At 41.2% G+C, this 13,632-nt stretch overlaps 1 long non-coding RNA gene across 1 annotated transcript in view; it reads right to left on the reverse strand.

Annotated features, from left to right (window-relative positions):
* Positions 1–9,067: 9,067 nt before the first annotated feature.
* LOC143990333 (uncharacterized) overlaps positions 9,068–13,632 on the reverse strand; it is a 147,195-nt gene continuing 142,630 nt past the window's right edge. The window contains exon 3 of the long non-coding RNA XR_013277266.1: positions 9,068–9,520. This is a non-coding gene — a long non-coding RNA (uncharacterized LOC143990333). The remainder of the gene's footprint in view (positions 9,521–13,632) is intronic.

A 13,632-nucleotide genomic window follows, 5' to 3' on the forward strand; every position in this document is an offset into this window, starting at 1 on the left:
TTTCACGTGCCAGTAGCAAGGGATTTCCAGCAATTTCTCCATTTCGCAGTTGGCAATCAACACCTCCAGTTTACCTGTCTCCCATTCGGGTTGACAACATCTCCTCGGGTCTTCTCCAAGGTACTCCTAGCGATAGTAGCTCTTTTACGAGTCAAAGGAGTTCGTCTCCATCATTATCTGGACGATTTGCTCTTATTATCTCAGGACAGAGATCAAATTCTGGTTCACAAGAGTTTAGTCATCTCCACTCTACAGACGTTTGGTTGGCTCCTGAACCTAGAGAAGAGCCATCTGGTTCCAACTCAAGTGATCGTGTTTCTAGGGGCTCAGTTCGACACATTAAAAGGCACTATCTCTCTGCCAGAGGAAAAAATCTATGTTATCCGGGACAGGATTCACAAGGCTTGGGAATCATCTCATCTTTCGGCTCTTCAATGCTTGAAAGTGATCGGCCCAATGACGGCCACCATCCCTATGGTGAAGTGGGCCCAGTGGCACACTCGTCCCTTCCAGAAAGGGTTTCTGCAACAGTGGGACTCGTCCAATCAATCACAGCGCATACTCCTTACACCAGCGATGAGGATGTCTCTCCTCTAGTGGCTTCAAGGGAAGAATCTACGCAACCATCATTCGATAGTCCCCATTTCCTGGGTGATAATAACCTCAGATGCCAGCAACAAAGGTTGGGGCGCTCATTGCCTTACGGAAGTAGCTCAAGGAAGGTGGTCGTTCCCGGCGCTGTGTGTAGTCTCCAACATCCTGGAGTTGAGAGCAGCATTTCAAGCACTAATAGCATTTCGCCATCTGGTGGCAGGGTCTTCAGTAATGCTGAGACTGGACAACACAACTGCGGTGGCCTATATAAAGAAACAAGGAGGGACTCGCAGTTGGTCTCTACTACGAGAAGTAGAACCGATAATGAACTGGGCTCAGAAGAATGTGGTCAACATTTCTGCTGTATACATCCCGGGGGTCCAGAATGTTCAAGCAGATTTTCTGTCAAGGGTCAAAATAGACAACAACGAGTGGTCCCTTCACAGGGATGTCTTCGAGTGGCTTCTGACCCTGGGAGTATCTCCAGAGGTCGATCTGTTCGCTTCGCCGTACAATCGCAAGATGCACAGATACTACTCGAGGTTCAGGGATCCTCAGGCGTTCGGGATAGATGCTCTCACGGATTGTTGGAAGTTCCAGAGAGCCTACGCCTTCCCTCCAGTTCCTGTAATCCTACAGTTCCTTCGGAGGCTCAGAGGGGAGAAGGTGGAAATCATTGCGATAATACCATTCTGGCCCAACAGGCCTTGGTTTCCTCTGCTGTTGCTCCTCAGCTATCAGGACCCAGTTCCCCTGCCTCTCAGGCCAGATCTACTGTCTCAAGGCACACTGTTACACCCATGCCCATCCTGTCTACACCTCAGGGCATGGTTCTTGAGAGGGGAAGGCTAGAAGCTCTAGGTTTCCCAGAAGAAGCGATTCCAACCCTTCTTAGTGCTAGACGGAAGAGTACCAATAAAGTGTACGAACGTATATGGGCCAGGTTTATGGGCCACATGTCTTCTAGATCAAATTCATATAATTCTCCGGCAGTTCAAGATATCTTGTCTTTCCTTCAGTCAGGGTTAGACTTGTCTCTGGCAATAGTTCTCTTAGAGTACAAGTTTCAGCCATTTCAGCCTTTACAGGAGTTTCGTGGGCGAATCATACATTAATACAACAATTCTTTAAAGGAGCCATCAGGCTTAGGCCTCAAAAGAGGCCCAGGTTTCCCAAATGGGACCTTCCGTTAGTATTGGACTTTCTTTCTGATCTTGGGAAAGGTTTGGATGCTCCCCTGTCTTTAGGAGATCTCACTATCAAGACGGTTTTTCTGGTAGCAATAACTTCAGCCAAAAGAGTGTCAGAAATTAGGAATCTTGGGTCAGTTGAACCATTTCTATCTTTCTTTCCGGACAGAGTGGTCCTGATCCCTATGCTTGGATCAAATCCAAAAGTCACATCAGTATTTCACGAAAATCAGGAGATCGTGCTACCTACGTTTAGAATGTCAGACAACCAAGAGATTCATCCCCTGGATGTTGGTCGCACCTTGAAACAATATCTGGACGCTACAGCCTCGTTCAGACGAACAGACTTTCTTTTTGTCCTTCTTCATGGCAAAAATAAAGGGATGCGAGCATCAGTAAGATCGATCTCATCTTGGGTGGTCCAAACGATTCAAAGGGCATACAAGGCAAAGGGCATGGTTCCTCCTGAGGCAGTGACGGCTCATTCAACTCGGGGCATCTCGATCCCTTGGGCAGCAGTTCGACATGTCGCACCAGAAGTTATCTGTAGAGCAGCTTCCTGGTCTTCAATTAATACCTTTTGTTTCCCATTATTGTGTAGAGCCAGCTGCGCTTTCTTCTGTTAATTTTGGTTTACAAGTATTGTCAGTGGACAATGAAAAATAAAATTCTAGTTTCTTTGCTCAACATTTTTAGCCCACCCGGGTGTGTTTGGCGAGTTATTTCCCACACGTATGCTGCCATGGAGCCTGTCAGGAAAAAGGAAAATTTATATCAAATACTTACCGTAATTTTCCTTTCCTGATGGGCTCCATGGCAGCAGGAGTTCCCTCCCAAATGTTGGAGTAGGCTAGTTACGGAACACGGATAGCAGCCTGGAGCAAAGATTTATGGGAGTAGAGGTCCTATTGGGTAATTATGGAGGCGGGGCTAACCCACACGTATGCTGCCATGGAGCCCATCAGGAAAGGAAAATTACGGTAAGTATTTGATATAAATTTTCCTTTTTTTTAATATAAAAACTCAAACTAAAAAGGCACACTTACAATAAAGCAGTGAGATTTGGCATAAACGAGTGGAAAGCGTCAGCCGTACGCTGATCTCCACGGGTCTCTCCTTCTCCAACTGATACAATTTCTCTAGGCAGTAATAAAGCGTGTCACACCGCCCGATGCGTTTCGTGATACTTCACGTCGTCTCGGGGCACGGGTGACACGCCATACTGCCTCTCTTTATATAATAAATCATAATCCAAGCCTCCTCCTCCATAGGGCGTCCGGATCCCGTTTGTATTTCCACACCGGAAGTGACGCTAACACGCATCCTTCCCGCATCCCCAATCACCGTATTGCCGAAAATAAATGGCCAATAGTGTCTGGTTACCCTAATTCGTGTGCGAGGACCAAGCCTTGTTCCAAGACACTGATGTCAACGCTTTCATCAATAATGCCTGAAGTATTTGGGATTTTCTGATGAAAGAAGAGTCTTTGAGTAATGGGGTAGTTCAGGGATCTGATATGATTCTATCCACTGCCATGGAGCTTATATTGGACAATTCCCTGTCTTCTACCATTCCTCTCTAGCAATTTTTTGAACTCTAGACTTAATCTGGAAGTTTGGAATCTGGTTTGATTTAGGGCATTTTAATTTAAATTTTCGATCAAGTAATTGCTAAATTTTGATCTTTGGGAATCCATGTATATGTTTTTGGAAAGATTAGTTTTTGAGAAAAGACAAAGGGATTCTGTATAAGAAAGAGAAGAGTAAGAAGTCTGTAGCATGCTACGTATATGCATGTAAGAAGATTTTCTATTTGTATTTGAGTTTATTTTATTTTTCATTTTTATTTTTATTGCATTTCTTTTATAATCAAGAGTTCTGATATGATTAATTTGACATTTGGAATTTTATGTTATTTGTTTTAATGGCACCCGTTTTGGTTGTAAGTGCTATGAATCATAGGTAAGATGTGTGTCTGAGCTTCCTCCTCCGTTGATATTATACGGTGCCCATTAAATTGCAGCAATACATTTAAGGCGACTCCTCGCTAATCTTTTCCCTTTCTGGCCGTGGTTTTTTGCCGTGCGGGTTGAGAGGGGCGGGAGGATGGAGGAGGCGCCGTTGGGAGAGGCGATGGGGGGGGTGTTACAGTTGTGTCATGTCTCTACCACTCATATGCAAGTGAGGCCTGGTCCCCAGTGGGCTCCTTGATAAATAACCTTTGAAAGTGAGGCTTGGTCCTCTCTCACAGTTATTAGATGCCTGTCAAAGAAGGGCGGAACGCACTGTAGCCAACTGTGTTGACGGGGACGGTTTTTTGGGCACGTCTTCCGCCTCTGACGTCACATCGGGTTGTTTCCGCTGTGACAATGGGAACGAGGCTTGGTCCTCGCACACGAATTAGGGCTAACCAGACACTATTGGCCATTTATTTTCGGCAATACGGTGATTGGGGATGCGGGAAGGACGCGTGTTAGCGTCACTTCCGGTGCGGAAATACGAACGGGATCCGGACGCCCTATGGAGGAGGAGGCTTGGATTACGATTTATTATATAAAGAGAGGCAGTATGGCATGTCACCCGTGCCCCGAGACGACGTGAAGTATCACAAAACGCGTCGGGCAGTGTGACACGCTGTTCACTGCCTAGAGAAATTGTATCAGTTGGAGAAGGAGAGACCCGTGGAGATCAGCGTACGGCCGACGCTTTCCACTCGTTTATGCCAAATCTCACTGCTTTATTGTAAGTGTGCCTTTTTAGTTTGAGTTTTTATATTAAAAAAGCAATTTTACACTATTGGAGCGCCTTTTTCTCCTTTCTATGGTGAATTTGGGAATCTGTTCATATGGGGAGCTTTTCTGTACCATGATCTCGGAAGAGGGTGGAGTTCTGGAGGCCTGAGGAGCATGTGTAGCAGGATCTGATCCTTTGATGTGCGAATAATTGTTTGACATCTGGTAAGGAGCCAATCTTGATATTCGGTGGTGGTACACTACGTTATGTCTCACGGTTTATGAAGCAAGGAATCAGAACTTTTGGACACTATAACCGACACGTGGTGTTTTATTTGTTTATAATTGACTTCACAAGTCAAATTTGTTCCTTTGAGGACTATTACACGAGGATATATTCAGTAGTTAAGGAGGACTTTTTTGACCAATTTTTTATGCATTTTTTTAATTTCAGCCTTTGGATTATTAATATGCAAGTTTAAATGTAATCCATATTTGTATTTATGGGTGAATGATAATCATGTTCACTATGATCATCTATTAACACTCGTGCACTTCATTCTTATATATTTTTTCAACACGGTCAATTTGTTGGAATATTGGGATCACGTGGGAAGTGTGTGTAGTTAAAGAGCGCGGTTCTTCTTGGTTTGAAATATTTTTATATACATATTTTTTGGGTTATATAATAGAACTGCAGCATTTCACAGGATTTAAATTTTCCTGTATTTATAGTTTGTAGCGCGATTTTTCTTTGTTTTTCTGATGTACAGTATAGTATGCACTCAATACTTGGTCGGGCCTTCTTTTGCATGAACTAGTTGAGGATCGAGTCTATTTTTGAGACTTGTTTTTTTTCAAGTTAAAATAATTGTTTTTGCTAGAAAATTACTTAGAACCGCCAAACATTATTTATATTTTTTCAGACACCCTAGAGAATAAAATGGAGGTCATTGCAATACTTTATGTGACACCGTAATTGCGCACCAGTCTTCCAAGTGTTACCGGCCTCAAAATGTGAATTAAGAGAGCCGATGATTGTAGACGCGATGAGATAAGGTGATCAGCTTGGCATGGACTGCAAAGAATCACACAAACAGCATGAGATATGACCACTGACTTTATGGCTGGAAGTAGTTTAATTTTTACATAACAATACATCTTTTACATTTTTATAGTCACATGTTTATAACCATTAACAATATATATAATACCGATTTTAACTAAAGTATTTTAATACGTAGTTACAGCAATGAACATTACTATATTTTAATAACATATATATCCCTGTTATTCAGTGTTATAGATAATTATCTTTATCTCTCTGGTACACTTTAAGTGTGCAATAATCATACTGGCAATGCATTGCTTTAATACAAATATTATCATGGTGGTACTCTTTTTTAACCACTAGATGGTGCACATTGCATGTCTGTATGATGCAATACATAAGCTTTACATACAATAGGTTTTTCTATATTAAATAACAGAAAACATGTGCTTCTATAAATCTATGCCATTTTCAATAAATCAGGTTTAAATATACCTATTTAGAAAGGTTTAGTGTTTATCATAGACATTTGTTCTGACTAATGCAGTATTTTCATGTTCTTATGCACTTTTCCCTTGTTTCTGACACATGCTGTTCTAAACTTCTAATTACAGCAAAACTATAGCATAAAATCTGCTGAGACTTTTTCTGCATCTGCTCAAGATGTTTAGGAATCTTTCTATCACAGGTTAATACAGATTAGGAACAATTTAGAGTACATACCTGCAAAGAATCACACAAACAGCATGAGATATGACCACTGACTTTATGGCTGGAAGTAGTTTAATTTCCAGTCACATGGTGTGTGGCCTTATATAGACTCTGTTTGTGTACCTTCTCTGCCATCTACTGGTTATCAATAGAATAGAAGGGATATGTTTAGAAATATAAAAAAAAATGAATATGTACTTTGCTTTGGGATGTCTGTTTTGTGACCATATAAACCCCAGTCCGTCACACTCTCCCCTCCTTCAGTTAATGGCTTCCGACATTAAACTCAATTGGTATCTGAACACTATTTAGTGATTTAAGTAACCCAAATAGGTACTTGTTGCCACCAAGGAGCTACGTTAACTACCTGGCATGTCATGGGAGTAGCTAGCATTGTAGGAGTTTGTATGGTGTGAACCTGACTTGGTCTGTATCTTGGCTGACCTAGTGTGTCATATGTAAAGATCTCTTTAGGCTTAACTTGTCTGGTAGATCTTCTGACAGGAGTTGAGTCTTCTCCATCAACATCATTTTCCATTTGCATATCTTGGTTCACAGGTAAGTCTTGACTTAATGAGGGTAATTCTGCAGTGTCTAGTCCCACTATATCTGTAGCCCAGATTTGGTCGCCAACTACTGTTCCATCATTTTGTTCTTGTTCAAGATTGGGTGTGGTAGTTGTAGGATAGAACTCTTCAGCAGAAACTCTTAATGGGATTTTCTGTACGTTTTGAGAGTTTGGTTGAGACACAATACAATCATGACTTTCTGTAGTCTCTGGTATATAAGGATAATACCATCTTTCTTCATCTGAAAATTCCTCCTCCTGGTCCACATCCATTCTGGCATCCTTTCTGTTACTTGATTGCCTTTGTTTCATCGGTACTCTTGGAATGTGTCCTTCAATTGGTAGGTCATTTACTGGTAGTAAAAGATTTCTGTGCAGTACTCGAATAGTCTTTTTACCACTTTCAGGCTGAATTTTGTACACAGGCCCATCTTTGATTCTTTCTACCACTTTGTGTACTGATTCTTCCCAGTATGAACGAAGTTTACCAGGTCCTCCTCTTTCAGAGAGATTTCGTACTAAGACCCGATCACCCGGTTGAAGAGGTGATCCTTTTATCTGTTTGTCATAGTACTTCTTCCCTTTAGCAGATGATTTTTTGCTATTCTCGGATGCGATTTTGTAAGCTTCTTGCATTCTAGATGCCCATTTCTGAGTAAATATTGGTTGACTTTCTGATTCCTTTTCCAAATTTAGGTTGAGCATTAGGTCAATTGGCAAACGAGGAGATCTTCCATACAATAGAAAGAATGGCGAGTATCCTGTGGCTTCATGCCTGGTGCAATTGTATGCATGAACCATATGTGGAAGATGTTCTTTCCAATCTGACTTTTTCTCTTCCTCTAAGGTGCGAAGCATCTGTAACAAAGTACGGTTCAGTCTCTCCACTGGGTTACCCTGTGGATGGTATGGAGTAGTTCTTGAATGAGAAATCCCTGCCAATCGTTGCAATGTCTGAAATAAGTTGTTTTCAAATTCTCTTCCTTGGTCATGGTGGAGTTTCTCTGGATAGCCAAAACGTGGTATGAAATCTTGAAAGATCTTTTCTGCCGCCGTTTTTCCAGATTTGTTCTTAGTTGGATACGCTTGTGCAAAGCGTGTGAAATGGTCAACTATTACAAGTATATACTCATATCCTCCTTTGCTTTTCTCCAAGTGAAGATAATCAATGGATACTAACTCCAAAGGTGAACTGGTAGTAATCGAACCCATAGGTGCTCTTTCGGTGATATTTGGACGCTTTCGTTTGATGCAATCATCACACCTGGGCTTGCAGTGAGTTGTATCTGGAACTTGAACATTGGTTAGTGGCTTAGTCATTTGGTTTCCAACAATAGGAGTTAGCTTCATCATCTTTTCCAGGTTCTTTGTGACAGCAGAGACCTGTGTTGTTAGTTCCATTAATGCCGTGTGATTTACTCTAACCTCAACTCTTTTTTGCAAGGTGTCTTTTTCGCTATTCTCTGGTGTCTGGGATGAATGAACAGTAATAGGTTTATGTTTAGGAGCACTGTTTAAGCGTCTCTGCCTTTCTGTTTCCTCATCAACTGATCTGGTGACCTGCTCTATGATAAAGTCATCCGTTACTGTCAAATCAGACACGTAAGGCTTGATATCTCGTCTAACATTAGAATTTTTCTCATTTAGTTCCTGATACAGTGTATGAAGGAATATGCCTTGCACCAGTTTTTTGTCATAGTTAAACTCTTGCCTATCATGTTGTGATGTAGACAGAACTTTTTGTTTTAACCCCACTAGCCTGTAAACAAATTGTTGTGCTGTTTCTCTTTCTTGCTGGGTAGCATTGCTAAGGTCCTGAAATAACTCATTACCACTTCGTTCTCTCATGTGTGACTTCAAAAACCTTTTCAATTCAGCAACAGTAAGATCATCTTTGTCAGTCAACATATCTTTAAAATTACCAGGTTTGATTATTCTCAACACTGTGCGTATAATTTCAGATTCAGGGAATTTTTCTGTTAGACCCTCGTCAATTTGTCTGCACACGTTACTGTAACTCATGTCCGAACCATGATCTGAAATTACACCACCATGCATTTTAAATTCTCTACGTGGCAATAAAGCAACAACATCAGTTAATCTCACCACCTCCGATACCTGTTCAGTCCTTGCAGTCCCACTACTTATTTTTTTTGCAGCGGTTGCAATGTCCACAGTTGGTGTACTTTCCTTGTTAAGTTTTAGTTCATTGATCTTGTCTTGGATGATGAGTAGGTAAGACATACCTTGATCTTCCAACTTTTACAGCTGATCACTTCTCAAGTAGCCTTTAATAAATTCAACAAGTTCCATTTCGTTGGTACCAGTCACTGATGGAACGTCCACTTCTCTTTCATCTTCCAGCGTAATAGCGAGGCTATGCAGCTGTTCTTCATTAAGCAGATGAATTTGTTTCCGGATATCCCACATCAGCGCACGACGAGGAGACGCCATCTCTGTTGCAATCTGAAGACTTGCACTCACGAGGCAGACGACTCTCACGACTCTCCTTGTAGCTCTGTAGCAGGCTCACGCTTGTCTCGCGCTTCCTTCTCACTGGTAACACAACGAATCCCGGCACACGAGCCCCCAAAATGTTACCGGCCTCAAAATGTGAATTAAGAGAGCCGATGATTGTAGACGCGATGAGATAAGGTGATCAGCTTGGCATGGACTGCAAAGAATCACACAAACAGCATGAGATATGACCACTGACTTTATGGCTGGAAGTAGTTTAATTTTTACATAACAATACATCTTTTACATTTTTATAGTCACATGTTTATAACCATTAACAATATATATAATACCGATTTTAACTAAAGTATTTTAATACGTAGTTACAGCAATGAACATTACTATATTTTAATAACATATATATCCCTGTTATTCAGTGTTATAGATAATTATCTTTATCTCTCTGGTACACTTTAAGTGTGCAATAATCATACTGGCAATGCATTGCTTTAATACAAATATTATCATGGTGGTACTCTTTTTTAACCACTAGATGGTGCACATTGCATGTCTGTATGATGCAATACATAAGCTTTACATACAATAGGTTTTTCTATATTAAATAACAGAAAACATGTGCTTCTATAAATCTATGCCATTTTCAATAAATCAGGTTTAAATATACCTATTTAGAAAGGTTTAGTGTTTATCATAGACATTTGTTCTGACTAATGCAGTATTTTCATGTTCTTATGCACTTTTCCCTTGTTTCTGACACATGCTGTTCTAAACTTCTAATTACAGCAAAACTATAGCATAAAATCTGCTGAGACTTTTTCTGCATCTGCTCAAGATGTTTAGGAATCTTTCTATCACAGGTTAATACAGATTAGGAACAATTTAGAGTACATACCTGCAAAGAATCACACAAACAGCACGAGATATGACCACTGACTTTATGGCTGGAAGTAGTTTAATTTCCAGTCACATGGTGTGTGGCCTTATATAGACTCTGTTTGTGTACCTTCTCTGCCATCTACTGGTTATTAATAGAATAGAAGGGATATGTTTAGAAATATAAAAAAAAATGAATATGTACTTTGCTTTGGGGTGTCTGTTTTGTGACCATATAAACCCCAGTCCGTCACACAAGCGCAATTTTTTTTCAAAAATACACTTTTTTGAATTAAAAAATAAGACAACAGTAAAGTTAGCCCTATTTTTAACGCTTCAAAATTGCACCCATTCGTGGAATGGTGACAAACTTTGACCCGTAAAAATTTCCATAAGCGTAGGTTAAAAATGTTTACAGGTTACTAGTTTTGAGTTACAGAGAAGGTCTAGTGCTAGAATTATTGCACTCGCTCTAACGATCGCGGCAGTATCTCGCATGTGTGGTCTGAACACCGTTTTCATATGTGTGTGCGACTTATGTATACGTTGGCTTCTGCGCACAAGCTCGGTGGGACGGGACGCTTTAAATTATTTATTATTATTTTTTATTTATTTTACTTTTTATTTTTAAACTGTACTTTTTTTAAAAAAAAATTGGCTCACTTTTATTCCTATTAGCCCTTGTACACACGGTCGGACATTCTGACAACCAAATCCGTTGGATTTTGTCCGACGGATTTTGTCCGAAACTGTTGCATATACACGGTCGGACAAAGTTGTCGGAAAATCTGATCGTTCAGAACGTGATGACCTAATTTCGTTACGATGGGACTACGTACAGGCTAGTAGCCAATAGCTTTGGTCTAGGAATTTGATCTGAGCATGCGTGGCACTTTGTCCGATCGGAATTCTCTACACACAATCGGATAAAGTCCGATCGGATCATGTTGTCGGAAAATTTTATAGCCCAGCTGGAAAACTTGGTTGATACTCCGACGGAAACAGTCTGATGGAGCCCACACACGGTCGGATTATCCGACAACACGGTCCTATCGGACATTGTCCATCGGAATATCCGACCGTGTGTACAAGGGCTAAGAAGGAATGTAAACATTCCTTGTAATAAAAAAAAGCATGACGGGACCTCTTAAATGTGAGATGCAATTAAAAAATTTAAATAAATCATGTTTTTAAAAAAAATATTAATTTCCTCTTGTGACTAATCTGCCGCAGAGACCACTTTTATTTAAAATCGAACCGCACGTTTTTGAAGAGGATACTGGGGTTATGGCAAATAGAAGCTGCCATAACAAAGATATTCCCCTTCAAACAGCTACCGTATAATGACGGTGGGCGGTCGCAAGGTCTGCATTAATGAGGCATGGCATGGAGGCGATTAGCCTGTGGCACTGCTGAGGTGTTATGGAAGCCCAGGTTGCTTTGATAGTGGGCTTCAGCTCGTCTGCATTGCTGGGTCTGGTGTCTCTCATCTTCCTCTGGACAATACCCCACAGATTCTCTATGGGGTCTAGGCATAGCTCCCAACTGTCCCTGATTTCGAGGGACTGTCCCTGATTTGGAACAATGTTCCTCTGTCCCTCATTCCTTCTCATTTTTTCCTCAGTTTGGTCTGATCTTTATAGATGTATGTAAAATGCACTTTTTATCTATCAAAAAGTATTTTCCATCGCTAAACCTTTCATCTGATTTCTAAATTTCTGCATTTGTAAATTCCAAAAGCCAATATAAAGGAATAGTAGTGGTAAAAAAAAGCACTTGTGTGTTTAACCAATCTTGTTTTTTTTTTTCAAAATTCTCCTTTAAGGGGGCATGACAAGGGGTATGTCCTATGCCTGCATACTTTTGCTGATAAGTGTCCCTCATTCCCATCTCAAAATGTTGGGAGGTATGGGGTTTAGGTCAGGCGAGTTTGCTGGCCAACCAAGCACAGTGATACCATGATCAATAAACCAGGTATTGGTACTTTTGGCAGTGTGAGCAGGTACCAAGCCATGCTGGAAAACGAAATCAGCATCTCCATAAAGCTGGTCAGCAGAGAGAAGCCTGAAGTGCTCTAGACACCAAAACCAGCAGATGACATGGCTCCACAAATCATCACTGAGTGTGGAAACTTCACACTGGACCTCATGCAACTTGGATTTTGACCCAAGTACCTGTCACCAGCCCATCGGAGTACCCGAGTACCTGTCACCAGCCTGTCGGAGTACCCGAGTACCTGTCACCAGCCTGTCGGAGTACCCGAGTACCTGTCACCAGCCCGTCGGAGTACCCGAGTACCTGTCACCAGCCCGTCGGAGTAAGGGAGTACCTGTCATCAGCCCGTCGGAGTACCCGAGTACCTGTCACCAGCCCGTCGGAGTAAGGGAGTACCTGTCACCAGCCCGTCGGAGTAACGGAGTACCTGTCACCAGCCCGTCGGAGTAACAGAGTACCTGTCACCAGCCCGTTGGAGTAACGGAGTACCTGTCACCAGCCTGTCAGAGTACCCGAGTACCTATTTGCAGACCATGCCTTTGCAAAATGGGGTCATTTTGGGGATAATTCCACTGTCCTGGTGCTCCAGGACCTTCAAAAGTGTGATAGGTAGGAACGAAATGAGATGTGTAATTTATGCTCCTATTACGCCTGAAGGTACTTCTTCAATGTTGGTGCTCTGTATATGGCCAGGCTGTGTAAAAGTCTCACACATGTGGTATTGCCATACTCAGGAGGAGTAGCAGAATGTGTTTTGGGGTGTAATTTTTGCTATATACATGCTATGTGTTAGAAATATCTTATAAATTGACAACTTTGTGTAAAAAAATAAAAATAAAAAATAAACATTTTCATTTTCTTTCCACGTTTTCTGAAGACTTGTGTAAAAAAATTAACTGTTCAAAAGAACCATAATGCTTCATAGAATATACTTTGGGGTGTTTGTTTTCCAAAATGGGGTCATTTTGTGGGTAATTCCATTGTCCTGGTGCTCCAGGGCCTTCACAAATGCAATAGGTCGTTAGGAAATTAGAGGTGTCATTTATGCTCCTGGAACCCCTGATGGTGCTCCCTGCATGTTGAACCTCTCTGTGTGGCCAGCCTGTGTAAAAGTCCCACACATGTGGTATTGCCATACTCGGGAAGAGTTGCAGAATGTATTTTGGTGTGTAATTGGGAGTATGCATATGCTGTGTATGAGAAATAACTTGTTATTATGACAATTCTGTAAAAAAAACAAAACAAAAAAAAACATTCTTCTTCTTCCCAAGAATTGTGGGCAAAAATTACAACTTCAAAAAACTCACCATGCCTCTTATTAAATACCTTAGACTGTCTACTTTTCAAAAAGGGGTCATTTGGGGGGTATTTGTACTTTTCTGACATTTCAGAGCCTCAAGAAATGAGTGCATTAGATGTGATCAATTTTCAATGATTTGC

This window comes from Lithobates pipiens, unplaced genomic scaffold, assembly GCF_037356315.1.
Source record: "Lithobates pipiens isolate NorthernLeopardFrog02 unplaced genomic scaffold, aLitPip1_a1.2 Scaffold_18, whole genome shotgun sequence".
NCBI lineage: Eukaryota > Metazoa > Chordata > Amphibia > Anura > Ranidae > Lithobates > Lithobates pipiens.